A 25,914-nucleotide genomic window follows, 5' to 3' on the forward strand; every position below is an offset into this window, starting at 1 on the left:
CACCATTAGAGATGCTTGGGTGAGTGAAATGATTGAGGGATGATAATTGAAAGGTAAGAGCAAATATAAACCAAACATAATTAACTGTGCTCCTATGGCCAATGTTTAGCGAGTTTATGAGTCATAGGTGTTTGAGGAAGCAATAGTGAAAACTGGATGGGAGAAGGCCATGACAACCAAAAATCAATGTTCCACCAAGGTTTTGGGACGAGGGGGCGAGGGAGCGAGGGGGGCGCGGGAGCGGCCTATGCAAAAGCTCCCTACCAATTTTTAGGAAATGTGGGGGAGCGTCAGGGTCTTAAAAATTTATAAATATAAAATATAATTTATTAATTGAGTCCACTATGACAATTTGGTTTGAATTGAAAAGCTGCAAAGCATGATCATTGATATGAATATCATTTGAAATTATCTAAATTTATAATATCATATAAAATAATAAATTTAAAATCTTAATTTATAATCATACATCAATGATCATACATTATGATTAAAGTTTAAAGTTTAAACCATATTGATGTTCCACTTCCTACTATGAACATTGAATATTGAACAATGAATATTCAATATTGACATAAAATTATAAAAGTAAAGTCTGATACATCATACATCAAGAGTCCAGATTTTATAGAATTATAAAAGATTAAAGTCAAGTCTGATACATCAAGAGTCAAAATTTTATAGTGAGAATATGAATGACTGATAACACAAATGATAAGAACTGAGAACATCAACATATCAAAAGATAAACAAGCATAATGCAAAATATCCCTCAAGGTAATGCCCCAAGGTAATGCTCAAGCTTCAAGGTAATGCCCCGCTAGTCTCTGCATCCAGCTGCTGCATGAATAAATTAGGATCAACCATATCACCATTTGAATATGAATCACTAGCATTCTCAAACATGCTAAGTGGCATACCAACCAACCCCATCTGTCTCTCATCAAGTCTCTCCTCCATATCTACCTGTGCATCATCTTCTGGATCAACATCTCATCGTGTTGCTGGTCCCTTCAAATACTCAGGTGTCTTCCTATGCTCAAGACATAGGGCACTATGCACAACAACTAACTTCTCCGCTCTTCTAGAGGTAAGCTTGTTCCTCTTGATAGAGTGGAAGAAGCTATATGTGGACCAATTCCTCTCTGCTGCAGAGGAACTAGCAATCTGAGACAACAAACGCATGGCTAAATCTTTGAGCTCTGGAGCACCATCCCCATGCATCCTCCACCAACCAATCGGGTCATCCTGGGCTAGATCTATGCGATTTGCCCGAGCACCACGTGTGTTGAAGGGGCCACTCAGAGATGCAAACTAAACAAACTGTCTTCGAAATTTTGACCCGTCCTCCTCACTGTACATCTTTGCAATTGCATCTAGGAAGCCTTTCTTTACCTCTGGATCATCAATAGGAGGCACCCTCCCAGGTCTCTCAACATACCATTTTGGGTTTAATTCATACGCTGCCATGTGCAAAGGTGTGTTCATGCGATCCCACCTACGCTGAATGATGGGTCGAATCTGGGAAGTCTAGAACTCTAATGAGGGATCCCTCTGCTGAATGGCTACCTTCACACGACCCAACATGCTATCAAAGGTCTCATAAATTTCTCCAAGACTAGGAGCCTCTGAATCAGTGTAACGAATGACCTCCACAATCGGGCCTAAGAACAATCTTCCCAGTGTTTGTCTTTGATTCTGACCACCTTCCCCACTCTGAACTCACAACCAAGGATTGTAGAGGTGCTTGTACCTCTATCATCCTCTCCAATAAGAGAAAATAGCTAGCATATCTAGTATCAGTGGACTTGAGGAATTTCTTCCTCGTGTGAGCCCTGTACATAGCCAAGGAGGTGTGGTGGTTGCAGATAAACATCTGCACATCTCTTGCCGCTGACACCAAGTCTGATATCCATTGAATCTTGCCAATGTCCTTCAGTGCATTATTGAGTGCATGCACACAACAAGGAGTTCAAAAATTGTGTTGATACCTGTTTTGAATCAATAACCCAGCTGATCTACAAACTGCTGCTGCATCTGTCACAACCTGCACCACACTATCAGGCCCAACATCCTCTATAGCTTTTCGAAGAATCTCAAATTGGAAAGATGCATCCTTGCGCTTTCTAGAACAGTCAACAACTTTAAGAAAGAATGGACCTTATGAAGATGTCACTATGATGTTGATTAGTGGGCGTTTTCGGATGTCAGTCCATCCATCCATAACAATAGAGCAACCAAACTTCAACCATGTTTGTCTCATTCTCTCTTTCTGCACATTAATTTTGGACACTTGTCTATCCAAAATTGTTGTTCGTAGTTTATGTTCTCCGGGTGGTACATATGAAGGCCCTATTTTTGCAATTGCTTGGACCATTTCCTTGTAATAAGGAGAACGAACAACATGGAAGGGAATCCCATTAGCAAAAAGAAATTTGCCAATTGCATCATCTGTGTCATCTCGATCTAGAATGTTGTACATCCTAGACACTGTACCAGTACCACCCATTGCAGAAGAACGAGATGCACCAGTGGAAACCTTTGTCTTTTTTGATGAAGCACTGGATGGAGGAATATTTGTAGACGGATCAATGTGTCTACTAGAGAACAATCCTTTTCTAGTGGCTGCCCTTTCTAGCCTTCAAAGTTGCTCTCTTAGAACTGAATCCAGGTTCTTTGAGGGACACATATTCACTCCTTTACTTGTAATAGCCAAAATGTGTTGCTTCATCCTGGTATCGCTGCCAACAAAGTGATGCCCACAAATATTGCAGACCCAATCACGTGAACCACCACCAACTTTTGGATTCTTTTTCGGCAATCTAGTTGCATAGATTAGAAGTGGTTTTAGAGGATTAAATGTCCCCTTTGCAAATTTTTCCAGCTCTCTTGGCGGGCCTCCAGAATCTACACCATGCCTATTTTGGTATCTTGCCCCCTTGTGACCGCTTTCAACTTCTTTTTGTGCATCATGTGGCTCACTACAATGGTAGCTACTGTCACTGTTCTCACTGTTCCCAGAGGAAGTTTGACTTTGACTCATAGTTGTAACTTTGTAAGTTGCAAGTTGAATGACGAGTCAAAATGTAAGCTGCAGCCTGTAGGTTGCAACCTGAAATAAAATAAAAATAAAATTAGAAACATTACAGCGACAGCACATGCCACACACATTGAAGTTTTCATGTTTTGAACACTGATTTTTTTTTTTTTAATTCACAAGAAAAAAATTAAAATAGAAATTAAATTTTAATACAGTAAAAACTTATAAACAAAAACAGTTTCAATTTAAAACAGTTTTCAATTTAAATTTTAAAACAGTTTCAAAAACAATTTCAATTTAAAACAGTTTCAATTTTTTTTTTTTTAAAACACAGTGAACAGTGAACACTCAAGAGTCAAAACATAATGATAAAAAAAGAAATGAAAAAAAATCCTTTGCTCCTAAAGTTAAAACTGTTTCTATAATCTATTCACTCAACTAATAGTCTAGCTTTGATTCGAGTATGGCAAGTCTGAGTTGAGTTTAATTCAAGTCTAAATTGAGCTTGAGCAGAGTTTAATATTTATTGCACAATCTAGTTCTGTCTTTTTGTAATTTTCCCTAGTGTTTCTTTTGGTAGGCTTTTTCTTTTGGACAGTGGTTTCTAAGTTTGCTATTGACATCTGCCAAGTGTATTAATTTATTAACCTGATTTGGTAAGTTATATTCCTTGAGTTAAAGAATTCCTGGAGCAAGAAAGCAATGAATTTGAAAATTTACACAATCCTTCTTAGAAGAAAACTTAAACAAAGAGAGAACTGTCCTTCTTAGAAGAAAACTTAAACATAGAGAGAACTATAGTGGATTATGTATAATGATTTTGAGAAACTGGACTTCTTGACATATTAGTTAGGCAGGCCGTAGATTTTCAACTGATAATATATGAATAGCCTATTTGGCAATGCTTCCATAGGACTAGCCCATAGGTCTGATATACCTTCACAATTCTGTTTTAGATACTGCTAACCTAGAGAAAAAGAAATCATTTTTGGAACTTGGACTAAACCTGGATGCTTTTTCCACAGGTAAAGACCATAGGCCTAATATACTATGCAATTTAATTTCAGATCTTGCTAACTTAGTGGCAAAAGAAGCCATTTTTGGGGACGTGGACTTAAACTGCCTGTCTTTCCATAGATCTAACCCATTGGACTGATATAGCTTAACAATCCTATTTCAGATCTTGCCAACCTAGTGTAAAAAATAAGTCATTTTTGGCACTTCGACTCAACCTGAGAGGCTTGTTAATTACCAAACTAGTTCTTGAAATAAAACTTTTAGTTACTACAGCGAAGTTCTAGAGCGAGGGAATTTATTTTTCTGTTTCATGGATTCCACAATAGTACTTGCAAAGGGTCATGACTCATTACAATATATACACATTGAGAAGCTGCATTCAACTCACACTCTCAGCACAGTCAAGACTCAAGTTTGGTTGACACTGCTCTGAGACAGATGCTGTGATGATTGCCCAAACTTCATTCACACGCCCAATGATTTGGAAAGGGCTGTTGTACTGTGCAATGATAAAACCTGCAGAATATATTTAAAATCGAGACAAGGCCGTCATATGAAAACCAGTGTGGCCGTAGACAAGGCTGTCATATGAAAACCTGCATAATATATTTTAAATTTTAAATTTATAAGTGAAACATGGAAACCTGGTTTCTTTCGAGACCATGGTGACTCTACGGAAGAACTGATGGCTGGAAGAAAATATCAAAACATGGAACCTCCATCTGTAGTTTAGTTACGATAGCATTGTCGCTTAAAAAAAACAGCCGTCAAGACACACCAAACAATGCGCACTATTGATCTGTTGGAGGCTTATAAGTGATATCACATTCGAACCCCATCACATGGGCAAATTTGGAAGGGCAGTGTTTGCCATGCATTCAGAAGAATTTGGGCTTGGAAACAGTGAACACGTCTTCAATGTATTATACACAAACATATCCAAACGCATTCTTATGCAGTTACACATTGGCAAATGAAATGAACTGTTACTAACCTGTTAAGCTGTAGCAGTCCGCTCCTCGCACGCAGCGCTGCTCGCACGATGCTTGAAGGGAGGTGCTGCTCGCACGATGCTCGATGGGAGCTGCTGCTTGTAGGACACTCGACCAGAGGGAGGGAGGAGTTCTAGAATGATGAATCCGAACAGTGAAATCGAACGCTGTGAGTGGAGCGCTCAGCAAACTTGCAAAGGCTGTGAGTGTGTTGTTCATGGTTCAGGGTGCCGTTTTTATAACATGAAACAACGATTTTCCAAAACCCTAAATGTTAATTAACTGTTAATTAAAGATTAAGTTCAGCCTTTAGTTAATTAAAATGGTTTTTAATGCATTAAAGGTGTGCCACATCCCCCCTCGTGCCCCCACGCCCCCTCTTGCCCCCCCTCGCCCCCTCACGTCCCCCCTCGTCCCCCTTTTAGGAAACGCTCCCTCAGGGAAGGGAAATGATCCCCTGGCACGTCCCCCTGAGTTTCCTCATTTTTGGGAGCGTGGGGAAACGTCCCCTACTCGTCCCCAAGTCCCCGGAGCGCGGGTGAGCGAGGAAACTAGACCCCTACGGGGGGGAGGGGGGTGAGTCCCCGTGGAACACTGCCAAAAATGAGTTTAATGAAAAATCAAACTTTAGAGCTTCTAGGTATTCCACTAGAAAAGCATCCTATTGGCTGCAAATGGGTATACAAGGTCAAGTACAAAGTGGATGGCACACTCGACAACTACAAGGCACAATTGGTTGCGAAAGGGTTCTCTCAACAAAAGGCATTGGCTATGAGGATACCTTTGCTCCTGCAATGAAGATGACACCATCTAATTAGTTCTAGCCATGACAACGTAGTTTTGGTAGAAGGTCCATCAATTGGATGTGAAAAGTGGCTTCCTCAGTGGAGATTTGGAGGAAGAAGTCTACATGTATCTATCATATGGTTTTCAGGGTCTAGGGAGGGAGCATCTTGTTTGTAGACTAAAGAAAGCTCTATATGGCTTGAAGTAGGCACCTAGGGCGGGTTGAAGTAGGCACCTAGGGCGTGGTACATTAAAACTAATAGGTATTTGGGTGAATAGGGGTTTCAACAGAGTCCTTTGGATTCCAATTTATATATCAAAACCATTGATAATGATATCATTGTACTATTCATATATGTAATTGACATCTTATTATAGGTAGTAAGTCAAGTGCTATTGAACATATAATCTAATATGAATAAAGCTATTGGCATGACTAATCTAGGTCTCATAAATTATTGTCTAGGTGTAGAGTTTTGGCAAAGAATTAGCAACATTTTGGTCTCACAAACAAAATATGCGAAGAGTTTTCTTGGCAGGTTCAAAATGATAGATTGCAAAATCTTGTCTAGACCTGTAGAGAAAGGGTTGAAGCTTTCAACCAAGACTGATTTTAAGGCATATTTAATGAGTTAGCCTATAGGTAGCTTGTGGGGAGCTTGATATACCTTATAGCGACTAGACTTGATTTGAGCTATGCTGTGAGCTTCATTTCCAAATTCATGGTAGCACCAAAAGTAGAACATTGGACTGCAACAAAGAGAATGTTAAGATTTGTGAAATGGGGATTTGACTTTGGGATTGTGTATAAAGCAAAGACCCTAGGTTGTGTGGGTACACATTTAAATTGAGTAGGTTTTGTGGATGACAAAAAATAAACTTTTAGATATATATTTAGCCTTAGCACTGGTGTAGTCACATGGACTAACAAGAGCTAGCATGTAATAGATCTTTCATCTCTTTCATGGATGAAAGCATAATATTAAGTAGTGAAAGGACCATGTGAGGAAGTTTGGCTTAGGAGGATGCTTTTAGACATGAAGATGTAGCAAATAGGGCCAACATCCATATTGTATGACAATGAAGGGGTACTAAAATTAGTTAAGAATCCAATTTTCCACAAGTGTACTGAACATGTTTTCATCAAATAACTTGTAGAGGATGGATCTATTGAGTTGTAGTATTGTCCCCTTCAAATATTTTTACCAAATCTTTGGGTCTTAAAAAATATGTAAAATTTTGAGATAAGCTTGTTGTGGTTAGATCGATCATTAAGGGAGGGTGCTAAACTAATAGTAGATTAATAACGACCCCCCTTAGACTTGTAAGGAGCTTTCATGTTAAACAAAACTAGATGATCGAAGTTATTTTTTAGACATGTTGGCCCAATAGGCCTTGATAAATTGGTGTGTATTTACTAGTATTCAATTGGAATTGGGATACCTATGTGGGTGAATTGAAGTGCATATGCCTTTTGTAAGCAAACCTTGGGACAACAAGAAATGATTTAGTGAGATTTAGGATAGATGTTTGGCCTTGCCTAAATTTTGGCTAAGGCATGATTGACTCAACTTGATGATGCATGGTGCATGGATGGATGATGGACCAGATGGATGAACTTTGGTTATTTCCTTAGGTGAATCTTGACAACGATTTTGGCACACTAGTCCAATGTATTGGACAAGGCACATTGTGTCATATTGGAGTGCCTTAATTCACAAAATGACTGGGATGCTATGTGTAGGGTGTTGTTGGATTGCATGGATTTTTGGTTGTAGAGATAGACTTTTGGATGTCTTCATATTCTGACTTACTTGGAATCTTTGTTGAGTTGGAGCAAGTCAAGGTATGCCTTAGAGGAATTTGTCTATTTGAAAATGTGGGAGGATGACCCAATTGGCTAGAGAGGAATCAGGTTAGCCATGTTTTGAGAAAAATTCGAGAATCAACCTATCTAGAGGAAAACAAATGAATAACTATCTTTCGTATAAAAAAACCACTGGAGAGTTCATTTGGAATACAGTTGGAGGTGGGGAACATGTTTTGTTCATGCTTTGGATAATTTGAGGGTGTGACATTTGTTCATGCAATGGATGAAGTGGTTGAATCTAAGATGGTGTTTTAGATGCGATAGTTCCAAACAACTAACTTAGAAGATGAATTGGATTGTTTAGTGTAACTTCAAGGCTTGTTGAAGTAGATTGTTTCATGGAAGATAGTTGGCTATGGGTAAGATGGTTGTAGCGAACCATTTTGTGGAAGGCAATTGGCTATGTGTAACATTCCTTAGCCACCCATCTAGGGTGATGCCACCCACATGGATATTATTACCATAAAAACATAACATGTATAACATAACCAAAATAGCATACTAACATGCATGAGAGTGATAAACGATAAGCAACATAAAACAAGTTTGACCACTTATTTAATAAAATTAACCGACTAGTTGTAGACCCCAGACATTCCACCTTGCCGTAGGTCGTGCTGCTCACAATCTCTTGACATTGGGCCACTACTGAACTGGGGCTATGACTCTACAAGTACCAAGGCTTACCCAAAGCCTGACATAGTACATAACCAATATTGAACATAAGCAGGGCCAAGGTACCAAATCCCAACAACCTCTAACCAATAGTCTCACATCCCCCATCATCCCACACAACCCATGGTAGTGCACCCTTTTCTTTGCACTTGCATTCCATTGGGTTGTACCACTACCCTTCCAGGCTTCTAACTTGAGTCAGTTAGGGATGTCTTAGAGCCTTGTGGCTTCCATGAGTTCCAACTACTCTCATGGGTCCCAGGCCCTCACACAGGGGCACCTGTCCCTACAGTTCTCCCTCTAGGGCTCTAGCCTTCCCGAAGGCAACTCACGAAGAAGTGCACTCATACCTGGACCCACCTAGGATCCTCAGGGTATGCTAGCTAGACACTCTGGCTCTCCTCAAACAATACATAGTAGACATGCTGGTAGATATTTCCCAGCGAATGGTGGAAATCACCTTTTATAGGCATGGTGCCCTTCACTTTATATTTTAATAGTACATTAGAATATTAGAATATATTTTAACATCAAGCCACTTTACCTTTATAACAATGGCTAGGAATAAAATATTGTTTTCTTGGCTTAGCCCCCTACCCCCCTCACCTTTCTTTTTGTGTATTTTATTAATCTCAATATGTTTACATATATCGACTAGGCTTGCTGGCCTTTTAACACAGACTCTCTGGCCTGACCACACAAGCACCCTAGCCTTAAAAGATATCCATACACTGGCCCACCGGCCTAACACATTTATTGTATACACACACATGCACGGAGGCCTCAATAAAACTTGGCTCACCAGCCTATTTAGCATGCATTGGCTCATCAACCCAAGTATCATATGTACATATACATTATAGTTAGGGGTTCTGGTTGGGGGTATTACATTCCTCTCCCCCTTATTTATGCATTGTCTTCAGTGCATTTAGATATGTGCACAATCAAAATTTACCAATAGTTGTGGGTACTACTGTTTCCTGGTATCCTTAGGCTCCTACTGGAAGTTTCAGGATTGTAACAAGATCATTGAACTTATGCCAGACTCATGGCTTTGTTTTGGAGCATCTCGATCCTCCTGTTCACTATGCTTCACCTTTCCAGACATTCCAATCCTGCATGATCATCATCATACCTTCCATCATATCTCCATTTAAGATGACTTGACTCATGTAATCATCGCTGAAGTTACCATCCAAAATGAAATTTTCAACTGTGTTGTTGCCTTGTTGAGAGTCTCTGTCCTCTTTGGCTATATGCAGTAGCCTTGGATGATTCAAATTCGTGGTTAAAGAATGATATGCATTGAAGAAGCATTTCCTGTGTCCCCTTTTTGACACATGCATTCTTGTCATTCTTCATTAACCTGTGAACTTCTAAGAACCTGATGTATATCTGCCATTGTAATGGAGAATTTTTACAGATATTATATGTACATCGTTTGGAAAAGCTCATCCTTCATCACATTCATGTCCATATGTTGTACAAAACCTTTTAACTATTCATGTGCGATTTCTGATTCATTATTTTCACATCATCTGCAGTTGAATTAGCATGCTTCCCAGTTTCCGTTGAATTTTAAAAAACGTTTTCTGAACTCTGGCTATTTTCTCAGAAATCCTTCTCTTACAGCTTTCCATCAAATTATTTTGTAAAGGAGAACATGTCTACGAAATTCTATGTTGGGTCTTCACTTGTTTTAATGCCTATGTTATATCAACGTTTGTGTGTTTTTTTTTTCTTTTATTCATGTGCGCCTCATCACAAATTTGAAATGAGTAAATGAGGACCACTTTGCAAAGCCTCATCATCTGTGACAGCCTTTCCTTTCACATATTTTCCTCAAGATATGTTTTGAAATGCGACATAGCTATCCGTAGAACTCCACCTTTTGTTCCTCCACTTTGTTAATAACCTTGCTCTCTCTATGTTCTCCTCGGAACATCCTCAAACATGAAAGCTGGTAAAGGGTTTAAATCAAAAGGTCGCCACTTGGCAAATTCTTGTCTCCAGTTATGCAGTACATTCAGTGGTGTTACAAGAAGGGCAATCTTCAACCTGAGATTTACGGACTACATAATATTGAATAGAAAAATTATAACCTGCAACGTCTTCCCAAGTCCCATACTATGGCCAATATGTAATCTAGACCCTTGTCTCTTGATCTGATCTTGTTTACTGATTGGATACAATTCTCCCACATGAAGCATATGCCAACAATCTGGTGTGGTTTCAAAATACTTGAGATTGATGGAGATACTCTGACTTATACTGCATTTTGTTCTCTGGCAGCATTAACAGTAAAGCCCATATACAATCCCATTTTATTAACAGAATTTAGAGAAGATGCTCACGATTGAGAGCTGAATGTTTTTATGAGCCCAAAACCATACCTGTCAGGCAGTGAGATCATAGTTTTTTAAAGCTTCACTTTCTTTTCAAATAATGTCCTTGAAATGGATGTTGGCTTTATTTCTATGATAGGATTTAGGAATAACATGTTCTGAAAGATGTAGTTTTGAAAAATATCCAAATCAACCCCTGAAGCTGTAACTTTGCATTTCCTATCACATGATTGATCCAAACTGAACATGGTCACAGCCCGCTGTGTGCTCAGAACATGGTCAAGGACACCATCTAAAACTGCAACACACTTGGGCGGTAAAAGGATGCTTATCACCACTGTATTGACCTGTTGCTTTCCACTAAGATTGATCAATGGGTTATCTTTATTAAGATCAAGGCTCGTCATATTAAATAACAAACCTTTAGATTTACTGAATTTTGTCTCTTGACTTGGAAACCAATGGTCACACATATTAAATTATTGAATTTATGTAGAAATTATTAAATCTGTGGCCCCTCCCAGTTTCAAGTGTTTTGCATAGTGTTTAATGCCCACATCCCCAAGTGTTAGCTGATATAAAAACTGATAATGCAAATTATTTCGAAACACAACAGGACGACTATACACTTTTCATTTTTCTTTTCAGCTGATAAAAAAATAAGTAGACAAACACACAGAATTTAACACAATTTTTACAGTGATTTTGGTCAACAGTGACCCTGGAAAAACCCCACAATGGGGAAAACCAGTACTAATGAGAGGACTATATTAGTTTATCTCAGAGGAAATAATTACAGAGCTTTTACTGCAAAACACCCAGGAAGTTTGGCCTGTCAGCTCAGCTCAAACTCATAGACTCGCATGCCAGGAACCTCTGCAGAAAACTCGGATTAATGGTGACTTTTGTTGTACATTTTTCTCCTATGCAACCTTGCGATCCCAACATACTCCTCTCCCTTTTTTTTTGCTCTTCTCATTTCTTCTGCAAATGCACATGAAAAATAGAATAGCCAAAACCTTTTTTCTCCCTTTGAGCTTCATTAAGTTAGGAAACCCTAACCCTTTTTGATCAAGTGTTGAGATTAGATCTCAGTCCTATAGATCAATGGTGGAGATCATTCCCTCACTTGACCCCTTTTTCATGTGGTCCCCCTCATTAATGCCTCCTAGTCATTTTATCACTTTATATTTTGTACCATGTACTTTTTCTCCACATAAAGTTAACTTTAAAACACAAAGTAACTTTAATTTTTAAAAGTACATAGTACATAAAGTACTTTGTAAAGTGACTTTATCATGAATTTAATATAACTCATAAACTCACATGCTAATAAGGTGTTTTAAAGTGTCTTCCTTGGCAAAAAAGCAAATGCATTAGGAAACACCTCCTTGGTACCTTTTTCTTCAACACATTTCAATGTCATTAAGGTATCCAAAACTTCGAGGAGTTGGATAATTTTCAGTCTAAACCATTGATTGCAGGTCTGGGCTAGGTAATGCAGGATATCCCCTTGTTGCCATCCTGAGCCCGAGCCTGAGCTTGGTTAATTGAGAAGCTCCCTTAGGCATGTCTTGTCATTAATAATTGAAAAATTGTTTTCAATATGCTTATGAAAATTCACAGTCATGGATGTATCTCAGTCAAGCATAATATTCTGTTCATCATCATTAGGCTCATTCTAAGTGCATCGGTTTGAGATATTTATTGGCTGCAATCTTGAGCTATAGACTAAATCTTTGGTGTCCTCCACATCTTCAAGGGGTTCTATGCCTGCTTTGGGCAGGCCACAGGACCTTAACCTTTTTAAAACCCACACTAATTTTAATATTATCAAGAGATTGCTGTATGTATTTTGCTTCATCCTCTTAACTTGGTATTTTATTGGAACTACAACCATGGAGGACAAAAATACGATAGATGGGTTCGAGATACTTATTGGCTACAATCTTGAGCTATAGACTAAATCTTCGGTGTCCTCCACATCTTCAAAAGGTTCTATTTCTGCTTTGTGCAGTACCTGAAGTTTTTAAAAACCCATACTAATTTTAATATTATCAAGAGACTGTTGTATGCATTTTGCATCATCCTCTTCACTTGATATTTTATTCGAATATGCAATTATGGAGAAGAAAACATAAGATAGATCAGTATTGTCAAGCATATCAACACATACCTGAGTTTTTTGTAACTTGATAAGTTGTTGGTAATCCACTGTGCTCACTGCATATTGCTCAAGACCAAAACTTGGCTCACTGTCATCCATCTCATTATTTATGCAGGGATAATCAGTATTGTAGCTACCATTCTGAATCATGAACTGATTCACCGGTGTCTTTTGCATCTTCTAAATACTGCTATAATTGTGCTTGTGATGGGCCTTCTTGCTTTGCAATTTTTGAAGATGGGATTACTTTTAAACCCTTCAATACAATGATCATGCTCTAAATACTTTTATCCATACTATCATATTGATACACTTATAATCACTTTATGTGGGTGGTGTTCTAGAGAGCGTCATCTGCACCCACTGCCTTCCTGATTCATGGCACTAAATGAAGCTTCATTGGCAACCTTTGTTGAGAAATCACTTAGCGGTGACTATGACCTTGGTAGTTGTCTTTGGGGTGAGGGATTTTGTAGCACTATTACATTTATTTTTAGAAAACATTTCTGTCTAGAAACCTTCATCTAGATCCATTGTTAGATTATCTTAAAACCAGCTATCCAAACAAACACATCAGATCTAGTTACTTGCTAGAATTATTAACTCATGAATGCAGCAAAAAACGAGAAAAGCAATCACATTATCACACCCAATGCACAATTATTTCTGCTCTTCTAGATCAGTTCACCATTCAAAATATCTTCTGAACTTACAAGAGCCCCTTATAGGGAAAATGGCTCTGATAAATTAACAAAAGAACAACAAACCTGGAAAAGTTTCAGTCTGCACAAAAATCAAGGCATATCTGCACCAAATATGTGGTCCCTTTGCAATCTGTACAATTGTACGAAATCTGTATTGATGGTTGTATGACCTACTCTGCTGGGCTGTATGACTGCTTTTCTCCTTGCTACTGTTTGATTGCCTTCTCCTTGCTGAACTACTGTTGAAACTTCTCGCCAACAGCTGAAAATAAGATCTTTGATTTTCTTCTTCACTCACGTGACAGGTGAATGCTTTGCCCTCTCTTTCTTTTACAACTTTAACATGAACCAAAATCTTAATCTTCAACGGTTAAGATCTAACCATGGGATCAATGGTTCTTTTTTAATTAAATCATTAAGTGACCCACTTTAGTCACATCAATAAAAAGCATTCACCTAATTAATTAATAAGGTGAAATTTTGTAAAAAACATAGGTTGTATTTGATGATGATTTTGATAAGTAGACACCCTCATGGAAATACTTGTTTGTGCTACAAACACTGACACTCTTTAGCGAGGAAGGTATTCTCCACCACTCCAAAGTTGTCTCAAAACCAGACAAACTTGCCCTTCACAAGGGATGGGTGAACATTTCTGCCAATTGTTCCTCGTTAGAAATATTTTGGAGCTTGACTGCTCTCTTCAATGCCCTGTCTTTGATGAAGTGTTATTTGATCTTAATGTGTTTTGACCTTTTGTGAAACACTGGATTCTCTGAGAGTTTGATATAACTTTGGTTATTGTAGTGGATCCTTGTTGGCTCAAGCTTCTTACCAAACAATCACATGAGTATCTTGCAAAGCCAAATGGATTCATTGTAGAAATTTGTCATTTCCCACCCCGGTTTTCAGTTTCTCCTTATTTCTCCCATATAGTTAAATGCCCTTTCCCATAACCATACATTTAACAAGCTGAAAAAAAAAAAAATTGTTGAAAACATCAATTCTGGAAATTTTACAGAATGTTGGAAATTGCAGTAATAAAAATCAGCAGTAATAAACAGCTATTAAAACACATTTAAACACTGAGATTTTTAGTCAATGTGACCTTGGAAAAACCCTCTACAACTCTTGGGGAAAACTAGTTTGAGAGCTCTTTTTTATTTCTGGAAAATGCCTTTTTACAGTAAGAGAAATATTCAGCAAAAATTAGCAAGCAAACTTTTACAACTTTCTCAGCCTTGTTGAAACTCAGCCTTGCTGAAACTTCGCCCTGCTGAAACTCCGCTGTACAGACTTGCTGAAACTCCGCTGTACAGACTTGCTGAAACTCCGCCCTGCTGAAACTCCGCTGCTGAAACTCCGCTCTGCTTAAACTCCGCTTTGCTGAAACTCCGCTGCTGAAACTCCACAACTCACTGTCTAGAAATCTCCCTTGCTCTCTTGCTCTCCTTTCTCAATCTGCTCATGAAAGAATGAATGACCTTTTTCCTCCTTTAATCTAACCCCAAGTGACTTTTGGGTGATCCCTAAATCCAATGGCTAAAATAGATTGAGATCTAAGGCTGAGATTAAATGCTCATTTAAATCTCACTTTTTATTTTTTAGTTCATCCCACTTTAATAAAGACCCACTTAGTCATTTATTTCCAAAGTCACTTTTCTTTTCTAATTTTTCATTGACTTTATAAAAGTCACTTTAAAATTAGACTTAGTAACTTTATCACTTAAAGTCACTTTTAAATGAGATTTAATTTTATAAAATTATAAAGTCACTTTAGGAGAAAAATTAATTTTTTTTGGACACTTTTCCCTAGGCCAAAGATCAAAGCCTAAGGGAACCACCTGTCCTCCGGTACCAAATTTCAACATTCATAACTAGCTAGATTGGCCGCCTTGTACTCTGCCTTACTTGAACTCAGTGCTATTGAGTTATGCTTCTTGTTGAACTAGGAAATTACGTGTTAAAATTGGCAACTAGGGCCAAATTCCACCTTAAAATAGCTCATATGATGGAGATGGTTATTGCATTGGATTCCTCTTTTCGAGAGGTCCAATTTTGATATAAAGATCATCTCATTTTGACAAGAAGAAATGGAATTTTGAATTTATTCTCTCTCATGCACAAATTGTCAAGGTCGGCCTTAGTCAAATATAGGCTCAAAAGCCCAATAGATGTGTCTCCTCACTCTCAATGAAGTGTATAAATAGGAGTGACCTCTCTCTTCATTTGGATATCACTCATCTCATCACATATCTCTCTTTCTCCTCTCTTGATTGGTTCTTACAGCTTGGAGGCAACTTCTTTCTACTTCGCACTTGTGGTAGGAGGCTGAAATTATGGGATTGTTTGTTGGCCAAATTTCAGGAAAACATACAAGTGTTGACCATGGCTCTTTTGACCAGTGTTGACTTCGTTTTTTGAGGGCATAATTTCGATCCTTGGAGGCTGCATTTATTGGCATAGGAATTGAGGTGATTGGGACAGTTTGACCAGGGTTGACTTCAGATTTGACTGCAAAAATTACAACAGTGTTTTCTCTCCTTTGATTGGGTTGACCGAACTTTTTTGGGCTGACTTTGACTCTCTTGAAAGGCCGGATTAATCTGTTGTAGACCGAGCTACCTGGAGGACATTTTGGTGCTGATTTGACCAGCATTGAATTTCTGGTTAGCGCTGCAGTTGAGAGTTGATTTTGATAGGAATGTTTTGGGCAAGTTAATTTGATATTTGTACTCTCCCTCTGCTGAACTATTCAATAATAATAAGAAGATTTGATTAAAGGGGTTTCCCCACATTGGGGTTTTCCCCTGGCGTCTGCCAAATCTTGTGTCCTCTTGTCTTGGCTTGTCTTCTGCACTTTTTTTAATGTTCTATTTGCATTTACTATCAATGTGGTTAAGTTAATGTGATTGCTACTGGAAATAATTGGAAATTGTCATTGGGCTGATAAGGAACATTGAAGTAGATTGTGCTAAAGCATAGAACATGCCATTGTTATCTAAAATTAACATGACGGCTAACCCCAAACTGAAGCAACACCTAGAGGTTCTCTTTCAATCTGTATCCTTGCCTGTCCTATTTGAATCCGAGTACTGCAAACTTACACCATCTCCGCCAAGGTATTGTAATTCATATCCTACTGTGCATGTAAATATCTAAGCATGTGCTTTGCTACAACGTAGTGACCCTCCCTCATTCCACCATGAATTGAGTCAAGGTGTTAATAGTAAAACTAATGTTTGGTCAAGTGTTGACTAGTTACATCAATGATCCAATCAATTGCCTATATTGTTTGGAGTCTGCCAACTCTAAAACTAAAGAATCAATCTTCTTGAAATTGGTCACCATCAGAGTGCCCATTAGTCTTCTGTCCTCCATCTTGAATCTCTTCAGGATCTCTAGAGTGTACTTCCCATGTGCGAGAAAGATCTCGCTCAGTTGCTACCAAACCTTAATGCTAGAAAGTAATGCATCGACCTGATATCCTTCATTTCAAATTCTAACACTAGGTTTGGCTTGCAACCTACAATTAGTCTCTTTGCATCTATTAGAATGAGATCTTCCACATACAACACCAAAATGAGGGGCTCATATCCAACCAACAAGAAGTATAGCTTGGGATTTGCCTCGCTCTTGGTGAAGCCTATGCCCTGCTAAGCACTGTCAATCCTAGCACATTAGGCCTTGGGCTCCTGTTTGAGTCAATATAGGGCTTTCTTAAGCATGCGTACATGTGTCTCATTGTCATGGACTGTTAAATTGTAGCAAGAAAAGGCTTCATTTGACTTGTGCCTTAGTCAAATGGAGAAATTCAAATTTCCACATCGGCAGGATGACTTGAGTTGCATTTAGCAGGAGTGACATGGCATTGTCACTTAGTTAAGTCAGTCAATTCGAGTTTGTGGGCAAGAAGTAGAGGTGTGCATGGGGTGATTTCTAAGATGTAGCAATCTAGTAGAGTGTTAGTTAAAGTCGATTATCTGAGCTCTAGTCATAAATAGAGTCAGTAGGATTTCAATTGAGTAGTTGTAATAGTTGTTAACTGACTGATCTCCCAGTTAACTAGTCAATTTATTGAAAATAGCCCCATTCATGCATAGAATTCGAATTGTCTAGTTGACTGGAGGAAAAAGGCATCAATGTAATCATTATTGTATACTATATACTAGTGAGTGTACAATGCTTGCATGTAGCAGGTGAGAGACTATTCTCTTGGGACTTGCGTAAGAAAATAGGGTCTTCTCCTATTCTTTAGGAGTTAATTTCCTCAGGAATTGCGCGAGGAAATAGTAGGACCAGGAGGGCCAAGAATTGGCTAAGTATTTTGCAGAGCAGTCTTAGGAGGAGGAGATAGTATTGCAGTGCAGGTTGTGCTTCAGGATTGAAGTTGTCCTTGTAATAGATTAATTTTTCTCATCTGATATAATACAAATAGAGGAGGGGTTTTCCTTAGTTGGGTTCACCAGTAAAAACGATGTTCATTGTGATTTATTGATTGCATGTGTTTCTATTGTATGTTTTCCCTTCCGTAGATTGAGTAGAAGAAATTTGTGTCTATTGTTTTCAGTTCGAATTCATTAGTAAAACAATGCAAAACACACATATGGATTTCCAATGAATGAATTAATTGAATTGATGAGCAAAATGAAGCTCAATAATAATACAGAGATATTTACAGTAATAGAAACATCAAGTTTCTATTAGGAAATAGAAACAACCAGTTTCTGCTAAAAACATAAAAATAGCAACAACTAATAAGAATGAGCATTAAACACTAAATAATATTATTCTAATACCCTCCCTTAATGCTCAATCTATTTACAACACCAATAGACCCTCTGAATTTTACAAACTTATCAGGACCAAGAGGCTTGGTGAAGATGTCTGCGGGCTGCTCTGTTGTGGGAACATATCGCAACTGAACGGATCCGTCTTCAACACGCTGGCGAATGTAGTGACAATGGGTTTCCACATGCTTTGTTCGTTTATGAAAGATTGGATTCTTGGCAAGTTTGAGCACTCCCTGATTATCACAAAACAAGGGAGTAGGGCCTGTCTGGGAAACATGCATATCCGCAAGCATACGTCGAAGCCAAACTGCCTCACAGGATGCCTTAACTACTCCCCGATACTCTGCTTCTGTTGAGGAGAGAGCCACTGCCTGCTACTTCTTACTAGTCCAGGTGACAGCACCGGATCCTAGACTAAACACATACCCTGCTTTAGATTTACGGTCATCAACCGAATCGGCCCAGTCAGAATCTGTGTAAGCATTAAGTATAGGATCGGAACTTCGAGTGTAGAGGAGTCCATAATCAGAAGTGCCACGCACATATCGTAGCACACGCTTTGCTGCTATCCAATGATCAGCCTTAGGAGCTGACATGAAGCGGGAAATGTAGCTTACTGCAAAACTGATGTCAGGTCTAGTGGCAGTAAGGTAGATGAGGCTGCCCACTAATTGCCTGAATAAAGTTTCATCCACAAGGGGGGAGGATGATTGAGCTGAAAGTTTGAGCCCTGGTTCCATAGGAGTCATGGCCGTTTGCAATCCTGCATTCTGAACTTGTCCACAAGATTTTTTGCATACTTGGACTGAGAGAGAAAGATGTTGTTCTCAATCTGCTAGACTTCAACCCCCAGACAGTAATGAAGAAGTCCCAAGTCTGTCATATCAAAGGTGCTGCATAAGTCTTGTTTGATCCCATGGATCAAGTGTGCAGAGCTGCCAGTAATGATAAGGTCATCCACATAGACAACCACAAACAAAATATCATCACCAGTATGCTTGATATACAGGTTTGCATCAGATGGGCTCCGCTGAAAGCCATGATCTGTCAGGTACTGATCAATTTTCATGTACCAAGCCCGAGGAGCTTGTTTCAATCCATAGAGTGCTTTAGCTAATCTACACACTTTCTGTTCTTGACCGACAACCTTGAATCCTGGAGGCTGCGTCATGTAGACTTCTTCCTGTAAGTCACCATTTAGGAAAGCACTCTTTACATCCATCTGATGAACTTTCCAATTGAACTGAGCTGCTAGGGCAAGGACAAGCCGTATGGTACTCATCTTGGTTGTAGGAGCAAAAGTCTCCTCATAGTCGATGCCTTCCTTCTGTGAGAACCCTCGAGCCACAAGACGAGCTTTATACTTATCTAGGGTTCCGTCAGCTTTGCATTTCACTTTATACACCCATTTGCAGCAGATGGGCTTTTTTCCTGCAGGGAGATCAGAAAGGGTCCACGTGTGATTCTTCTGAAGACTCTGGAATTCAGCTTCCATAGCCTGTTCCCACTCATATGTACCTTTAGCCTCTAAATAGGTTTGAGACTCAAAAATACTGTGTAGGTTAGCCATAAGAGCAAAATTTACTGTAGACTGCTGTTTGCTCTTATGTCTAGAAGTTCTACCTTCAAGGAGCTCATCATACTGGAGATCACCAATGGTTTTAGCCCACCATTTAGGCTGAAGAGTAGAGGAACCAATATCAGGAGGAGGTGGAGAAGGCTCAAGAACAATAGGAGCAGCAAGAGGAGGGTTATTTTCCGGAGGAAGCTCAGGTAGTGTATTATCAAACACTGATGCTGCATCATCCCTCCCATTAGGTGGACCTATTGGAAGAAGAACACTGTGAGGCTGATCCTCAGAACACTGCTCAGAAGGAGAAGACTGAAAGAATCCTCTGTCTTCATCAAATACTACATCCCGACTGAAGCTAAGACGACCAATGGCTATATCTATTAGCCTATAGGCCTTGTGATGATCACTGTACTCTGTCATCATGAGTTTCTAGCTTTTGGAATCCAACTTAGAGCGCTTAGCAGCTGGAATCCAAACATATGCAACTGAGCCAAATACTTTGAGGTGACTGATCTTAGGCTTACAGCCAGACCAAACCTCTTCGGGAGTCATCCCCTTAACAGCCTGAGTGGGTGATCGGTTAAGAAGATAGACAACAGTAAATAGTGCTTCAGCCCAGAATTTGTTCGGAACACTCCTATGTTGTAACATGGAGCGAGCCATTTCAACAACCGTGCGGTTGCGGCGTTCGACAACACTGTTTTGCTGAGGAGTGTAGGGTGTAGTTAACTGGCGTTTGATGCCATGAGCATCACAGAAGTTGGAAAAAGCAGAAGAACAAAATTCCCCCCCGTTATCTGTCCTAAGAGTCATGATATTACAGCTAGACTCTTTTTCAACTAAGGCTTTAAACTTCTGAAAGGTACTAAATGCATCAGATTTATTTTTTAGAAAATACACCCACATCTTTTTACTGAAATCATCTACAATAAGCAAAAAATATTTGCAAGCAGTAATAGAAGATGTATTCATAGGACCACAAATATTAGCATGAATTAACTAGAGTACCTTAGATGCGCGCCAAGATTCTCCATTCTTGAATGAAGACCGATGTTGCTTGCCAGCTTGACAAGCGCCACATACGCCCAACCTAAGTCACCGGATTCGCCGTTTTTAATCCATAAAATTCGAAATTCGCCGTATTTCAAGCTCAAACGAATATGTTCGTTCAAGTTCGTCGTATTTCATGCCGTATTCGAATTTCATGCCGTATTCGAATTTTTGTCGATTAAATTCGCCATTAAAATCGTTTAGATGCGTTGAAATTCGTTTAGATGCGTCAAAATTCGTTTTTAATATTTAAATATGTTCGTGACAAGTATATGGTCTTATATAGCGGCGTTTGATAAAATGAGTTAAACAAAATGTTTTTCGGCTATTCATTCTGTGTGTATCAAGATTTTTGAGGTTCAAAATTAAATTCAAACAACCCCAAAACCCTTGAGGAAACCTATTAATTCACGTCGAAATTCATCGCTGGAAACGAAGGGTGCGTGTTTTGATTAATTTTCCAACCAGCAAATTTTTTCCACGAGACGGCCATGAGTAAAGCGCCATCTCAGACTTTTGACTCTGAAACTTAATATCAAAGAGTCGTTAAAATACCGTTCACTCTGACTTGGCGACTTGACTTTAGATAACAGGTTCGGCGACTTCTCAGCACAATCTCTTTTCATTTTACCTATTTAATAAGTCAGAGATGGGGATGCATTCAAAAGATGACTGGAAATGAGTAAGTATATATTCTTAAACAATACGTCCAGTCAAATGTAATAAAATGAAATGTTACGTATTAAAACAATGAAATGTTACGTATATGATTTTAATAGAGGTAATCTTGACCATGACTATAAGTTATATTTACCTTTTAATTTTGGAAATGACTTAAAACAAGGTAGTTTAATTAAGATAAAATTGGTATTTTTTTATTTAAATAGTTAATTTTTAAAAAAGAGTTGAGTTTAAAATATTTAATATGAAGCATTTAAATATTTTACTAGTTTAGTGTTTAAATATTTTAATATGAAGCATTTAAATATTTAATATGAAGCATTTAAATATTTTACTAGTTTACTGTTCTATTCGCTTTGATGGTTACATCATATTTTGGTTGGTGATCAAATGGTATCTTTTAGAAATTTTCATTATTTCTTTGTCAATATGGTTGACTCATTAGCAATTTTCATGTGCTACATAACTTGCTGATTTTTCCTATACATTTCAAGCTTTTCATCGAATTATGGGTATTCCATAGCTGAATATGAAGTATATTTCAGTTAATATAATTTCTAACAATAAGATAGTCTTTATAAGTGTATAAATCTGCCCTCTATCTTTAATATACATTTTTTTTTTGGAATTTCTATATGTCGAATTTTATGTCGAATTTTATCGACAAAATTTGAGTTGCCGAACTTTATTCGAATTTCAAGGTCCTCGAACTCGAACTCGAACTCGAACCTGGTGACTTAGCGCCCAACTGCTGAGTCTGAATATCAGGTAACCCTGACACAAGTCCCTCTCGAGAGAGCTGAGAGAGATACTGCATGTTTAGATGCCCATATCGCTGATGCCACAGAGTGCTGATGGGAGAAACACGCGCTGCTAGAGCCACTTCTGGAGAATCACCAGTGTCAAGAAGCCTGTATAGACCATGATCCTCTAGGCCAACAACAACTGTAAGGCTAGTCTCCCTGTCGATAATGGAGCACTTGTGCGCACTGAACATTTCATCAAGCTGAGGAGAGTTCCTCATAATCTGGCTGACAGACAACAGATTAATTTCCATACTAGGAACATAGTACACATTCAAGAAGATGAGTGTGCACCCACCAGACTGGATCTGAACTGTACCTCTGCCAACCATTGTGTACTTTTCACCTCCGCCAAATACCACGAAATCACTGAAAGGTGAGAAGTCAATAAACCAGTCACGCCTGTGAGAGAAATGGCATGATGCACCAGAGTCAATATACCAGGCAGAAGACGGGACATGATCTGAAGACCTTTTAGCCATAAAGGCGTAAAAGGCAGATTCTGACTACTCGGAATGTTCTGCAACATTCGCTGTCTGATGGGGCCCTCCCCGTTTCTTCTGTTTAGAAGCAATCCTCTGTCGGAAATCTTTCTTCATGTGGCCGAACTTGTGATAGTAATTACACTGCACACTTTTCTTCCTAGTCGGATCAAAAGGCTGAGACGAACCTCTCTGCTGAAAGGACTGGGAGGACTGATATTTGGCAGCGAAAGCATTTTCCGAGGACGCTGATGAAGCACTACTACCAAACTGTTGTTTCCAATGATCCTGCTGCAGGAGTTTGGTGCATAACTCTGGAAACTTCAGATCAACATTTGTGGTGGTAATGTTGAGTGTTTCTATGAAGTGTTCATAAGATTTCGGTAGACTTTTCAGAGTGATGACTACCATGTCTTCTTCCTCCATGGTCCGACCAATGGCTTCGAGCTGATCTCGAATGTCTTTAATCCTGTTAAGATGTTCCTGTAAAGACATACGTTCGTCCATCATGATGGAGAACAGCTGATTCTTGAGAAAGAAAGCTCTGCTCTTGTCGGATGTCTCGTGCAATTCCTTAAGATGTTGCCAAATTTCAGCAGCTGTTTTGCCGAAAGGAATCTGCGGTAACTGATCATCAGTGACAGAAAGTTTGAGAAGCATAACAGCCTCTCGATTTCGATCATCAAACTTATCTTGATCGGTACCAGATGTACCAGGACGGAGCTCTTTGGCCAAAACAAGCTGGTCAAGACGCCTATACTAAAAAATGGTCAACATTCTCTATTTCCAGATGTTATAATTTGTGCCATTAAAGTGCTGACTGCCTTCCAACATCAGATTGGTTAGCGAAGCCATCTGCACGTTTCCCAAGACACAGAAAATACCAAAGAAATCCGGCACAGATTTTAATGCAGATGCCGACTGATCTTGAACAAAAAAAAACTGACAGGCGCTGGTGTAATAGAGAATATAACCAGAAATCGGTCTGAGAAGCGGGTTCAAGAAATTATATATAGCACGATCTTTTACCAAAATAACTTACTCGGCAAAAATCCTCACAGGCTTTCAGCAGTACCCACAACAAACGAATATACTCAAACTTGATACGTGATACCTGTTACGTCATCTGCCGTAAGAGCTCCACCACGCAGCAGTCTCTGTCACACATAGGAATGGATGTCTGCGTTCTGCAATTCTGCCGTTGACCTCTTCAAATGAAATAACAAGAACGAGAAGAAGAAGCGTCGGCCCGGATTTTCACTGTTAAGTGCAGACAAATAATCAGCTTCCACGCTGCCAAAATTGAGGACAAAGTGGAGCACACCTCTGGGAAATACAGTAACGTCCACGGGATAAAGAATATCGACGTGTGATACACCGTTAACCGTCCCGGAGAAGCGTCAAACTTCTTTCGATGGCTCGAACGCGTGATCTCTCGACACCCGCACCACTGATTTCCTTGCTACCAAAATTTGAATCAGACGGAACCTTGGTACAACGACAACACTCGTGTTTTTAAAAACATATGCAAATAAAATTTCTGTTACCCAGCACCCTTGCCGCTGTATATAAAAAAAATCCGCTGGATACACCGGTTCACACGAAATCGATGAAAAGTGCCTTTCTTTAATAGCGCTTCCCCGCGTCTCTCATCAAACTGATTAAAAGATGCAATTGTGTAATAATATTTTATTACCTGAGTATTTTCAAATTAAATGGACAGGGAAGAAAAATTGACGCGTGTGGATCTGGTGAGAAAAGTCGCAATGATGTCCTCCGTGCCTGAACTGAAGATAGCCGGAACAGCTTCCGCTGCCACGTTGACTCCCAGCCGTAGAGAAAAGTTTTACGCAGAGAACAGCGATGCGCTTAAGAAACCTAAGCACGCAGCATAGAATGCAGCCGCTCGGCGTCTGCAGACAGATCCACAGGCTATACCCGCAGCAGCAAATGGTGATGCCCAAAAAAAAATTTCAGATTCCAAGAGCAATTTCGAAATGAACCACAGAATTTTTCAAGTAATGAAAAATTATTTCGAAAGATACCTGTGCTCTGATACCATAAAACAGTGCGAAACACGCATATGGATTTCCAATGAATGAATTGAATTGATGAGCAAAATGAAGCTCAATAATAATACAGAGATATTTACAGTAATAGAAACATCAAGTTTCTATTAGGAAATAGAAACAACCAGTTTCATCTAAGAAACTGCTAAAAAGATAAAAATAGCAACAACTAATAAGAATGAGCATTAAACACTAAATAGTATTATTCTAAGAATTAGCAGCTACAAATTTCGAGTTATTTCTACATGGTATTAGAGCCTTGAAAACTACATAGAAACCAACTTCCTGATCTTCTCTTAGAGAAATTTCGAATAGCAGATTTGTGGTGCAGGAACAATGCCTTCCAATGGATTGAAACTTGAGTATGCGTTGGAGGGAAGTTCAAATTTCATTATCTGGAAGGACAGAATGGAAGTGTGCTGGATGACAATGGATTATTGGAATACACAAAAACTGATATTGCAAGACCATCAACATCCGATGCACAACAATTGACTCAGTGGAAGAAAGATACAACTAAAGCCAGGAGGATTATCTTGGAGTGAGTCAGAAACCATGTGGTTTCAAGTTTGCAGCGCAAGCAAACTGCTTATGCAATTTGGAAGACCCTTACGGACCTATTCAAAAGTAGCAATGATGCCAAGAAATTGACATTGAAAGATAAACTCATGAACATTCGAATGTAAAAAAATGAAACCATTGTTCAGTACCTATCCAGATTCACTCAGGTCAAAGGTGAACTTGGAGCAGTAGGAGAGACTGTGCCACCATTTGAGCTTGTGAGCTTAGCACTCCTTGGTCTTCCGAAGTCCTGAAATAGCTATTAGGGTCTAGTTAATGGAAGAGACAAGCTCCAAAAATGGGAGA

General features: G+C 39.0%; 1 protein-coding gene and 1 long non-coding RNA gene across 2 annotated transcripts in view; both read left to right on the top strand.

Moving 5' to 3' along the window:
• LOC149194084 (uncharacterized) overlaps positions 1 to 16,391 on the top strand; it is a 70,171-nt gene extending 53,780 nt beyond the window's left edge. Inside the window, exon 2 of the long non-coding RNA XR_016254515.1 lies at positions 15,964 to 16,391. This is a non-coding gene — a long non-coding RNA (uncharacterized LOC149194084). The remainder of the gene's footprint in view (positions 1 to 15,963) is intronic.
• LOC149194083 (uncharacterized) overlaps positions 1 to 25,914 on the top strand; it is a 306,574-nt gene that overhangs the window by 267,562 nt on the left and 13,098 nt on the right. The window lies entirely within an intron of this gene.

The sequence above is a fragment of the Pinus tabuliformis genome, chromosome 2_2, assembly GCF_031772625.1.
Source record: "Pinus tabuliformis cultivar Carrire ecotype Pingquan chromosome 2_2, CPIR1, whole genome shotgun sequence".
In the NCBI taxonomy this organism is placed as follows: Eukaryota; Viridiplantae; Streptophyta; class Pinopsida; order Pinales; family Pinaceae; genus Pinus; species Pinus tabuliformis.